The sequence below is a fragment of the Taudactylus pleione genome, unplaced genomic scaffold (genome assembly GCF_031769625.1).
Source record: "Taudactylus pleione unplaced genomic scaffold, aTauple2 ptg000454l, whole genome shotgun sequence".
Lineage (NCBI taxonomy): Eukaryota > Metazoa > Chordata > Amphibia > Anura > Myobatrachidae > Taudactylus > Taudactylus pleione.
Genome location: NW_028284856.1, coordinates 2,915,475 through 2,927,561, shown reverse-complemented (window position 1 = coordinate 2,927,561; position 12,087 = coordinate 2,915,475). Strand labels below are relative to the sequence as shown.

At 36.8% G+C, this 12,087-nt stretch overlaps 5 non-coding genes across 5 annotated transcripts; all 5 read right to left on the bottom strand.

The window, feature by feature from the left end:
• Nucleotides 1-685: 685 nt before the first annotated feature.
• TRNAK-UUU (transfer RNA lysine (anticodon UUU)) lies at nt 686-758 on the bottom strand. Its single transcript has one exon. It is a non-coding gene; the product is annotated as a tRNA-Lys (tRNA).
• A 2,297-nt stretch (nt 759-3,055) lies between these two features.
• TRNAK-UUU (transfer RNA lysine (anticodon UUU)) lies at nt 3,056-3,128 on the bottom strand. The gene has a single exon. It is a non-coding gene; the product is annotated as a tRNA-Lys (tRNA).
• Nucleotides 3,129-5,781: 2,653 nt separating this feature from the next.
• Nucleotides 5,782-5,854, bottom strand: TRNAK-UUU (transfer RNA lysine (anticodon UUU)). Its single transcript has one exon. It is a non-coding gene; the product is annotated as a tRNA-Lys (tRNA).
• A 1,308-nt stretch (nt 5,855-7,162) lies between these two features.
• On the bottom strand, nt 7,163-7,235 carry TRNAK-UUU (transfer RNA lysine (anticodon UUU)). The gene has a single exon. It is a non-coding gene; the product is annotated as a tRNA-Lys (tRNA).
• A 1,964-nt stretch (nt 7,236-9,199) lies between these two features.
• On the bottom strand, nt 9,200-9,272 carry TRNAK-UUU (transfer RNA lysine (anticodon UUU)). The gene has a single exon. It is a non-coding gene; the product is annotated as a tRNA-Lys (tRNA).
• Nucleotides 9,273-12,087: the final 2,815 nt, after the last annotated feature.

The window sequence follows — 12,087 nt, the reverse complement described above, 5'->3', positions numbered from 1 at the left end:
TTGCTTAAAAGACACTCGCCCGAACAGGGACTTGAACCCTGGACCCTCAGATTAAAGTTCTGATTTATTACCGACTCCAGGCTCTTCTGTAGTCTGTCGCAAACCTATAGAAAGTTCGTAATACTAAAAACAAGTAAATTCAAATGGTGACAACTACTGTGCAATTACTAAAGTAGGAAAATCTCTCTATCACTAAAAGTATGATCTGAATAGCTTGACATTTAGTGTCTATTGATGAAATACATTTAATTTGCCTCTTGGTTGAAGGTGTACATTCTTAAACAGTTTGTGATTTTCCCACTCTGCACTATGTTCCATTTCACAAAAATGACACATTGCTTAAAAGACACTCGCCCGAACAGGGACTTGAAACCTGGACCCTCAGATTAAAGTTCTGATGTTTTACCGACTCCAGGCTCTTCTGGAGTCAGTCGCAAACCTACAGAAAGTTCGTAATACTAAAAACAAGTAAATTCAAATGGTGACAACTACTGTGCAATTACTAAAGTAGGAAAATCTCTCTATCACTAAAAGTATGATCTGAATAGCTTGACATTTAGTGTCTATTGATGAAATACATTTAATTTGCCTCTTGGTTGAAGGTGTACATTCTTAAACAGTTTGTGATTTTCCCACTCTGCACTATGTTCCATTTCACAAAATGACACATTGCTTAAAAGACACTCGCCCGAACAGGGACTTGAACCCTGGACCCTCAGATTAAAAGTCTGATGCTCTACCGACTGAGCTATCCAGGCTCTTCTGTGATAGGTCGCAAAAATGCAGAAAGTTCATAATACAAAAAACAAGTCATATCAAATGATGACAACTACTAGTTACTGTGCAATTACTAAAGTTGGAAAATCTCTCTATCACTAAAAGTATGAACTGAAAAGCTTGACATTTAGTGTCTCTTGATGAAATACATTTAATTTGCCTCTTGGTTGAAGGTGTACATTCTTAAACAGTTAGTGATTTTCTCACTCTGCACTATGTTCCATTTCACAAAAACGACACATTGCTTAAAAGACACTCACCCGAACAGGGACTTGAACCCTGGACCCTCAGATTAAAAGTATGATGCTCTACCAACTGAGCTATCCAGGCTCTTCTGTGAGAGGTCGCAAAAATGCAGAAAGTTCGTAATACAATAAACAAGTAATTTCAAATGATGACAACTACTAGTTACTGTGTAATTAATAAAGTAGGAAAATCTCTCTATCACTAAAAGTATGAACTGAACAGCTTGACATTTAGTGTCTCTTGATGAAATACATTTAATTTGCCTCTTGGTTGAAGGTGTAGATTCTTAAACAGTTTGTGATTTTCCCACTCTGCACTATGTTCCATTTCACAAAAACGACACATTGCTTAAAAGACACTCGCCCGAACAGGGACTTGAACCCTGAACCCTCAGATTAAAGTTCTGATGTTTTACCGACTCCAGGCTCTTCTGTAGTCTGTCGCAAACCTATAGAAAGATCGTAATACTAAAAACAAGAAAATTCAAATGGTGACAACTACTGTGCAATTACTAAAGTTGGAAAATCTCTCTATCACTAAAAGTATGATCTGAACAGCTTGACATTTAGTGTCTCTTGATGAAATACATTTAATTTGCCTCTTGGTTGAAGGTGTAGATTCTTAAACAGTTTGTGATTTTCCCACTCTGCACTATGTTCCATTTCACAAAAACGACACATTGCTTAAAAGACACTCGCCCGAACAGGGACTTGAACCCTGGACCCTCAGATTAAAGTTCTGATGTTTTACCGACTCCAGGCTCTTCTGTAGTCTGTCGCAAACCTATAGAAAGATCGTAATACTAAAAACAAGAAAATTCAAATGGTGACAACTACTGTGCAATTACTAAAGTTGGAAAATCTCTCTATCACTAAAAGTATGATCTGAATAGCTTGACATTTAGTGTCTATTGATGAAATACATTTAATTTGCCTCTTGGTTGAAGGTGTACATTCTTAAACAGTTTGTGATTTTCCCACTCTGCACTATGTTCCATTTCACAAAATGACACATTGCTTAAAAGACACTCGTCCGAACAGAGACTTGAACCCTGGACCCTCAGATTAAAGTTCTGTTGTGTTACTGACTCCAGGCTCTTCTGGAGTCTGTCGCAAACCTATAGAAAGTTCGTAATACTAAAACAAGTCAATTCAAATGGTGACAACTACTGTGCAATTACTAAAGTAGGAAAATCTCTCTATCACTAAAAGTATGAACTGAAAAGCTTGACATTTAGTGTCTCTTGATGAAATACATTTAATTTGCCTCTTGGTTGAAGGTGTACATTCTTAAACAGTTTGTGATTTTCCCACTCTGCACTATGTTCCATTTCACAAAAATGACACATTGCTTAAAAGACACTCGCCCGAACAGGGACTTGAACCCTGGACCCTCAGATTAAAGTTCTGATTTTTTACCGACTCCAGGCTCTTCTGTAGTCTGTCGCAAACCTATAGAAAGTTCGTAATACTAAAAACAAGTAAATTCAAATGGTGACAACTACTGTGCAATTACTAAAGTAGGAAAATCTCTCTATCACTAAAAGTATGATCTGAATAGCTTGACATTTAGTGTCTATTGATGAAATACATTTAATTTGCCTCTTGGTTGAAGGTGTACATTCTTAAACAGTTTGTGATTTTCCCACTCTGCACTATGTTCCATTTCACAAAAATGACACATTGCTTAAAAGACACTCGCCCGAACAGGGACTTGAAACCTGGACCCTCAGATTAAAGTTCTGATGTTTTACCGACTCCAGGCTCTTCTGGAGTCAGTCGCAAACCTACAGAAAGTTCGTAATACTAAAAACAAGTAAATTCAAATGGTGACAACTACTGTGCAATTACTAAAGTAGGAAAATCTCTCTATCACTAAAAGTATGATCTGAATAGCTTGACATTTAGTGTCTATTGATGAAATACATTTAATTTGCCTCTTGGTTGAAGGTGTACATTCTTAAACAGTTTGTGATTTTCCCACTCTGCACTATGTTCCATTTCACAAAATGACACATTGCTTAAAAGACACTCGCCCGAACAGGGACTTGAACCCTGGACTCTCAGATTAAAAGTCTGATGCTCTACCGACTGAGCTATCCAGGCTCTTCTGTGATAGGTCGCAAAAATGCAGAAAGTTCGTAATACAAAAAACAAGTCATATCAAATGATGACAACTACTAGTTACTGTGCAATTACTAAAGTTGGAAAATCTCTCTATCACTAAAAGTATGAACTGAAAAGCTTGACATTTAGTGTCTCTTGATGAAATACATTTAATTTGCCTCTTGGTTGAAGGTGTACATTCTTAAACAGTTAGTGATTTTCTCACTCTGCACTATGTTCCATTTCACAAAAATGACACATTGCTTAAAAGACACTCACCCGAACAGGGACTTGAACCCTGGACCCTCAGATTAAAAGTATGATGCTCTACCAACTGAGCTATCCAGGCTCTTCTGTGAGAGGTCGCAAAAATGCAGAAAGTTCGTAATACAATAAACAAGTAATTTCAAATGATGACAACTACTAGTTACTGTGTAATTAATAAAGTAGGAAAATCTCTCTATCACTAAAAGTATGAACTGAACAGCTTGACATTTAGTGTCTCTTGATGAAATACATTTAATTTGCCTCTTGGTTGAAGGTGTAGATTCTTAAACAGTTTGTGATTTTCCCACTCTGCACTATGTTCCATTTCACAAAAACGACACATTGCTTAAAAGACACTCGCCCGAACAGGGACTTGAACCCTGGACCCTCAGATTAAAGTTCTGATGTTTTACCGACTCCAGGCTCTTCTGTAGTCTGTCGCAAACCTATAGAAAGATCGTAATACTAAAAACAAGAAAATTCAAATGGTGACAACTACTGTGCAATTACTAAAGTTGGAAAATCTCTCTATCACTAAAAGTATGATCTGAATAGCTTGACATTTAGTGTCTATTGATGAAATACATTTAATTTGCCTCTTGGTTGAAGGTGTACATTCTTAAACAGTTTGTGATTTTCCCACTCTGCACTATGTTCCATTTCACAAAAATGACACATTGCTTAAAAGACACTCGCCCGAACAGGGACTTGAACCCTGGACCCTCAGATTAAAGTTCTGATTTATTACCGACTCCAGGCTCTTCTGTAGTCTGTCGCAAACCTATAGAAAGATCGTAATACTAAAAACAAGAAAATTCAAATGGTGACAACTACTGTGCAATTACTAAAGTTGGAAAATCTCTCTATCACTAAAAGTATGATCTGAATAGCTTGACATTTAGTGTCTATTGATGAAATACATTTAATTTGCCTCTTGGTTGAAGGTGTACATTCTTAAACAGTTAGTGATTTTCTCACTCTGCACTATGTTCCATTTCACAAAAACGACACATTGCTTAAAAGACACTCACCCGAACAGGGACTTGAACCGTGGACCCTCAGATTAAAAGTATGATGCTCTACCAACTGAGCTATCCAGGCTCTTCTGTGAGAGGTCGCAAAAATGCAGAAAGTTCGTAATACAATAAACAAGTAATTTCAAATGATGACAACTACTAGTTACTGTGTAATTAATAAAGTAGGAAAATCTCTCTATCACTAAAAGTATGAACTGAACAGCTTGACATTTAGTGTCTCTTGATGAAATACATTTAATTTGCCTCTTGGTTGAAGGTGTAGATTCTTAAACAGTTTGTGATTTTCCCACTCTGCACTATGTTCCATTTCACAAAAACGACACATTGCTTAAAAGACACTCGCCCGAACAGGGACTTGAACCCTGGACCCTCAGATTAAAGTTCTGATGTTTTACCGACTCCAGGCTCTTCTGTAGTCTGTCGCAAACCTATAGAAAGATCGTAATACTAAAAACAAGAAAATTCAAATGGTGACAACTACTGTGCAATTACTAAAGTTGGAAAATCTCTCTATCACTAAAAGTATTATCTGAATAGCTTGACATTTAGTGTCTATTGATGAAATACATTTAATTTGCCTCTTGGTTGAAGGTGTACATTCTTAAACAGTTTGTGATTTTCCCACTCTGCACTATGTTCCATTTCACAAAATGACACATTGCTTAAAAGACACTCGTCCGAACAGAGACTTGAACCCTGGACCCTCAGATTAAAGTTCTGTTGTGTTACTGACTCCAGGCTCTTCTGGAGTCTGTCGCAAACCTATAGAAAGTTCGTAATACTAAAACAAGTCAATTCAAATGGTGACAACTACTGTGCAATTACTAAAGTAGGAAAATCTCTCTATCACTAAAAGTATGAACTGAAAAGCTTGACATTTAGTGTCTCTTGATGAAATACATTTAATTTGCCTCTTGGTTGAAGGTGTACATTCTTAAACAGTTTGTGATTTTCCCACTCTGCACTATGTTCCATTTCACAAAAATGACACATTGCTTAAAAGACACTCGCCCGAACAGGGACTTGAACCCTGGACCCTCAGATTAAAGTTCTGATTTTTTACCGACTCCAGGCTCTTCTGTAGTCTGTCGCAAACCTATAGAAAGTTCGTAATACAAAAAACAAGTCATATCAAATGATGACAACTACTAGTTACTGTGCAATTACTAAAGTTGGAAAATCTCTCTATCACTAAAAGTATGATCTGAATAGCTTGACATTTAGTGTCTCTTGATGAAATACATTTAATTTGCCTCTTGGTTGAAGGTGTACATTCTTAAACAGTTTGTGATTTTCCCACTCTGCACTATGTTCCATTTCACAAAATGACACATTGCTTAAAAGACACTCGCCCGAACAGGGACTTGAACCCTGGACCCTCAGATTAAAAGTCTGATGCTCTACCGACTGAGCTATCCAGGCTCTTCTGTGATAGGTCGCAAAAATGCAGAAAGTTCGTAATACAAAAAACAAGTCATATCAAATGATGACAACTACTAGTTACTGTGCAATTACTAAAGTTGGAAAATCTCTCTATCACTAAAAGTATGAACTGAAAAGCTTGACATTTAGTGTCTCTTGATGAAATACATTTAATTTGCCTCTTGGTTGAAGGTGTACATTCTTAAACAGTTAGTGATTTTCTCACTCTGCACTATGTTCCATTTCACAAAAATGACACATTGCTTAAAAGACACTCACCCGAACAGGGACTTGAACCCTGGACCCTCAGATTAAAAGTATGATGCTCTACCAACTGAGTTATCCAGGCTCTTCTGTGAGAGGTCGCAAAAATGCAGAAAGTTCGTAATACAATAAACAAGTCATATCAAATGATGACAACTACTAGTTACTGTGCAATTACTAAAGTTGGAAAATCTCTCTATCACTAAAAGTATGAACTGAAAAGCTTGACATTTAGTGTCTCTTGATGAAATACATTTAATTTGCCTCTTGGTTGAAGGTGTACATTCTTAAACAGTTAGTGATTTTCTCACTCTGCACTATGTTCCATTTCACAAAAATGACACATTGCTTAAAAGACACTCACCCGAACAGGGACTTGAACCCTGGACCCTCAGATTAAAAGTATGATGCTCTACCAACTGAGCTATCCAGGCTCTTCTGTGAGAGGTCGCAAAAATGCAGAAAGTTCGTAATACAATAAACAAGTAATTTCAAATGATGACAACTACTAGTTACTGTGTAATTAATAAAGTAGGAAAATCTCTCTATCACTAAAAGTATGAACTGAACAGCTTGACATTTAGTGTCTCTTGATGAAATACATTTAATTTGCCTCTTGGTTGAAGGTGTAGATTCTTAAACAGTTTGTGATTTTCCCACTCTGCACTATGTTCCATTTCACAAAAACGACACATTGCTTAAAAGACACTCGCCCGAACAGGGACTTGAACCCTGGACCCTCAGATTAAAGTTCTGATGTTTTACCGACTCCAGGCTCTTCTGTAGTCTGTCGCAAACCTATAGAAAGATCGTAATACTAAAAACAAGAAAATTCAAATGGTGACAACTACTGTGCAATTACTAAAGTTGGAAAATCTCTCTATCACTAAAAGTATGATCTGAATAGCTTGACATTTAGTGTCTATTGATGAAATACATTTAATTTGCCTCTTGGGTGAAGGTGTACATTCTTAAACAGTTTGTGATTTTCCCACTCTGCACTATGTTCCATTTCACAAAATGACACATTGCTTAAAAGACACTCGCCCGAACAGGGACTTGAACCCTGGACCCTCAGATTAAAAGTCTGATGCTCTACCGACTGAGCTATCCAGGCTCTTCTGTGATAGGTCGCAAAAATGCAGAAAGTTCGTAATACAATAAACAAGTAATTTCAAATGATGACAACTACTAGTTACTGTGTAATTAATAAAGTAGGAAAATCTCTCTATCACTAAAAGTATGAACTGAACAGCTTGACATTTAGTGTCTCTTGATGAAATACATTTAATTTGCCTCTTGGTTGAAGGTGTAGATTCTTAAACAGTTTGTGATTTTCCCACTCTGCACTATGTTCCATTTCACAAAAACGACACATTGCTTAAAAGACACTCGCCCGAACAGGGACTTGAACCCTGGACCCTCAGATTAAAGTTCTGATGTTTTACCGACTCCAGGCTCTTCTGTAGTCTGTCGCAAACCTATAGAAAGATCGTAATACTAAAAACAAGAAAATTCAAATGGTGACAACTACTGTGCAATTACTAAAGTTGGAAAATCTCTCTATCACTAAAAGTATGATCTGAATAGCTTGACATTTAGTGTCTATTGATGAAATACATTTAATTTGCCTCTTGGTTGAAGGTGTACATTCTTAAACAGTTAGTGATTTTCTCACTCTGCACTATGTTCCATTTCACAAAAACGACACATTGCATAAAAGACACTCACCCGAACAGGGACTTGAACCCTGGACCCTCAGATTAAAAGTATGATGCTCTACCAACTGAGCTATCCAGGCTCTTCTGTGAGAGGTCGCAAAAATGCAGAAAGTTCGTAATACAATAAACAAGTAATTTCAAATGATGACAACTACTAGTTACTGTGTAATTAATAAAGTAGGAAAATCTCTCTATCACTAAAAGTATGAACTGAACAGCTTGACATTTAGTGTCTCTTGATGAAATACATTTAATTTGCCTCTTGGTTGAAGGTGTAGATTCTTAAACAGTTTGTGATTTTCCCACTCTGCACTATGTTCCATTTCACAAAAACGACACATTGCTTAAAAGACACTCGCCCGAACAGGGACTTGAACCCTGGACCCTCAGATTAAAGTTCTGATGTTTTACCGACTCCAGGCTCTTCTGTAGTCTGTCGCAAACCTATAGAAAGATCGTAATACTAAAAACAAGAAAATTCAAATGGTGACAACTACTGTGCAATTACTAAAGTTGGAAAATCTCTCTATCACTAAAAGTATGATCTGAATAGCTTGACATTTAGTGTCTATTGATGAAATACATTTAATTTGCCTCTTGGTTGAAGGTGTACATTCTTAAACAGTTTGTGATTTTCCCACTCTGCACTATGTTCCATTTCACAAAAATGACACATTGCTTAAAAGACACTCGCCCAAACAGGGACTTGAACCCTGGACCCTCAGATTAAAGTTCTGATGTTTTACCGACTCAAGGCTCTTCTGGAGTCTGTCGCAAACCTATAGAAAGTTCGTAATACTAAAACCAAGTAAATTCAAATGGTGACAACTACTGTGCTATTACTAAAGTAGTTAAATCTCTCTATCACTAAAAGTAAGATATGAATAGCTTGACATTTAGTGTCTATTGATGAAATACATTTAATTTGCCTCTTGGTTGAAGGTGTAGATTCTTAAACAGTTTGTGATTTTCCCACTCTGCACTATGTTCCATTTCACAAAAACGACACATTGCTTAAAAGACACTCGCCCGAACAGGGACTTGAACCCTGGACCCTCAGATTAAAGTTCTGATGTTTTACCGACTCCAGGCTCTTCTGTAGTCTGTCGCAAACCTATAGAAAGATCGTAATACTAAAAACAAGAAAATTCAAATGGTGACAACTACTGTGCAATTACTAAAGTTGGAAAATCTCTCTATCACTAAAAGTATGATCTGAATAGCTTGACATTTAGTGTCTATTGATGAAATACATTTAATTTGCCTCTTGGGTGAAGGTGTACATTCTTAAACAGTTTGTGATTTTCCCACTCTGCACTATGTTCCATTTCACAAAATGACACATTGCTTAAAAGACACTCGCCCGAACAGGGACTTGAACCCTGGACCCTCAGATTAAAAGTCTGATGCTCTACCGACTGAGCTATCCAGGCTCTTCTGTGATAGGTCGCAAAAATGCAGAAAGTTCGTAATACAATAAACAAGTAATTTCAAATGATGACAACTACTAGTTACTGTGTAATTAATAAAGTAGGAAAATCTCTCTATCACTAAAAGTATGAACTGAACAGCTTGACATTTAGTGTCTCTTGATGAAATACATTTAATTTGCCTCTTGGTTGAAGGTGTAGATTCTTAAACAGTTTGTGATTTTCCCACTCTGCACTATGTTCCATTTCACAAAAACGACACATTGCTTAAAAGACACTCGCCCGAACAGGGACTTGAACCCTGGACCCTCAGATTAAAGTTCTGATGTTTTACCGACTCCAGGCTCTTCTGTAGTCTGTCGCAAACCTATAGAAAGATCGTAATACTAAAAACAAGAAAATTCAAATGGTGACAACTACTGTGCAATTACTAAAGTTGGAAAATCTCTCTATCACTAAAAGTATGATCTGAATAGCTTGACATTTAGTGTCTATTGATGAAATACATTTAATTTGCCTCTTGGTTGAAGGTGTACATTCTTAAACAGTTAGTGATTTTCTCACTCTGCACTATGTTCCATTTCACAAAAACGACACATTGCTTAAAAGACACTCACCCGAACAGGGACTTGAACCCTGGACCCTCAGATTAAAAGTATGATGCTCTACCAACTGAGCTATCCAGGCTCTTCTGTGAGAGGTCGCAAAAATGCAGAAAGTTCGTAATACAATAAACAAGTAATTTCAAATGATGACAACTACTAGTTACTGTGTAATTAATAAAGTAGGAAAATCTCTCTATCACTAAAAGTATGAACTGAACAGCTTGACATTTAGTGTCTCTTGATGAAATACATTTAATTTGCCTCTTGGTTGAAGGTGTAGATTCTTAAACAGTTTGTGATTTTCCCACTCTGCACTATGTTCCATTTCACAAAAACGACACATTGCTTAAAAGACACTCGCCCGAACAGGGACTTGAACCCTGGACCCTCAGATTAAAGTTCTGATGTTTTACCGACTCCAGGCTCTTCTGTAGTCTGTCGCAAACCTATAGAAAGATCGTAATACTAAAAACAAGAAAATTCAAATGGTGACAACTACTGTGCAATTACTAAAGTTGGAAAATCTCTCTATCACTAAAAGTATGATCTGAATAGCTTGACATTTAGTGTCTATTGATGAAATACATTTAATTTGCCTCTTGGTTGAAGGTGTACATTCTTAACCAGTTTGTGATTTTCCCACTCTGCACTATGTTCCATTTCACAAAAATGACACATTGCTTAAAAGACACTCGCCCAAACAGGGACTTGAACCCTGGACCCTCAGATTAAAGTTCTGATGTTTTACCGACTCAAGGCTCTTCTGGAGTCTGTCGCAAACCTATAGAAAGTTCGTAATACTAAAACCAAGTAAATTCAAATGGTGACAACTACTGTGCTATTACTAAAGTAGTTAAATCTCTCTATCACTAAAAGTAAGATATGAATAGCTTGACATTTAGTGTCTATTGATGAAATACATTTAATTTGCCTCTTGGTTGAAGGTGTAGATTCTTAAACAGTTTGTGATTTTCCCACTCTGCACTATGTTCCATTTCACAAAATGACACATTGCTTAGAAGACACTCGCCCGAACAGGGACTTGAACCCTGGACCCTCAGATTAAAAGTCTGATGCTCTACCGACTGAGCTATCCAGGATCTTCTGTGATAGGTCGCAAAAATGCAGAAAGTTCGTAATACAAAAAACAAGTCATTTCAAATGATGACAACTACTAGTTACTGTGTAATTAATAAAGTAGGAAAATCTCTCTATCACTAAAAGTATGAACTGAACAGCTTGACATTTAGTGTCTATTGATGAAATACATTTAATTTGCCTCTTGGTTGAAGTTGTACATTCTTAAACAGTTAGTGATTTTCCCACTCTGCACTATGTTCCATTTCACAAAAATGACACATTGCTTAAAAGACACTCGCCCAAACAGGGACTTGAACCCTGGACCCTCAGATTAAAGTTCTGATGTTTTACCGACTCAAGGCTCTTCTGGAGTCTGTCGCAAACTTATAGAAAGTTCGTAATACTAAAACCAAGTAAATTCAAATGGTGACAACTACTGTGCAATTACTAAAGTAGGAAAATCTCTCTATCACTAAAAGTAAGATATGAATAGCTTGACATTTAGTGTCTATTGATGAAATACATTTAATTTGCCTCTTGGTTGAAGGTGTAGATTCTTAAACAGTTTGTGATTTTCCCACTCTGCACTATGTTCCATTTCACAAAAACGACACATTGCTTAAAAGACACTCGCCCGAACAGGGACTTGAACCCTGGACCCTCAGATTAAAGTTCTGATGTTTTACCGACTCCAGGCTCTTCTGTAGTCTGTCGCAAACCTATAGAAAGATCGTAATACTAAAAACAAGAAAATTCAAATGGTGACAACTACTGTGCAATTACTAAAGTTGGAAAATCTCTCTATCACTAAAAGTATTATCTGAATAGCTTGACATTTAGTGTCTATTGATGAAATACATTTAATTTGCCTCTTGGTTGAAGGTGTACATTCTTAAACAGTTTGTGATTTTCCCACTCTGCACTATGTTCCATTTCACAAAATGACACATTGCTTAAAAGACACTCGTCCGAACAGAGACTTGAACCCTGGACCCTCAGATTAAAGTTCTGTTGTGTTACTGACTCCAGGCTCTTCTGGAGTCTGTCGCAAACCTATAGAAAGTTCGTAATACTAAAACAAGTCAATTCAAATGGTGACAACTACTGTGCAATTACTAAAGTAGGAAAATCTC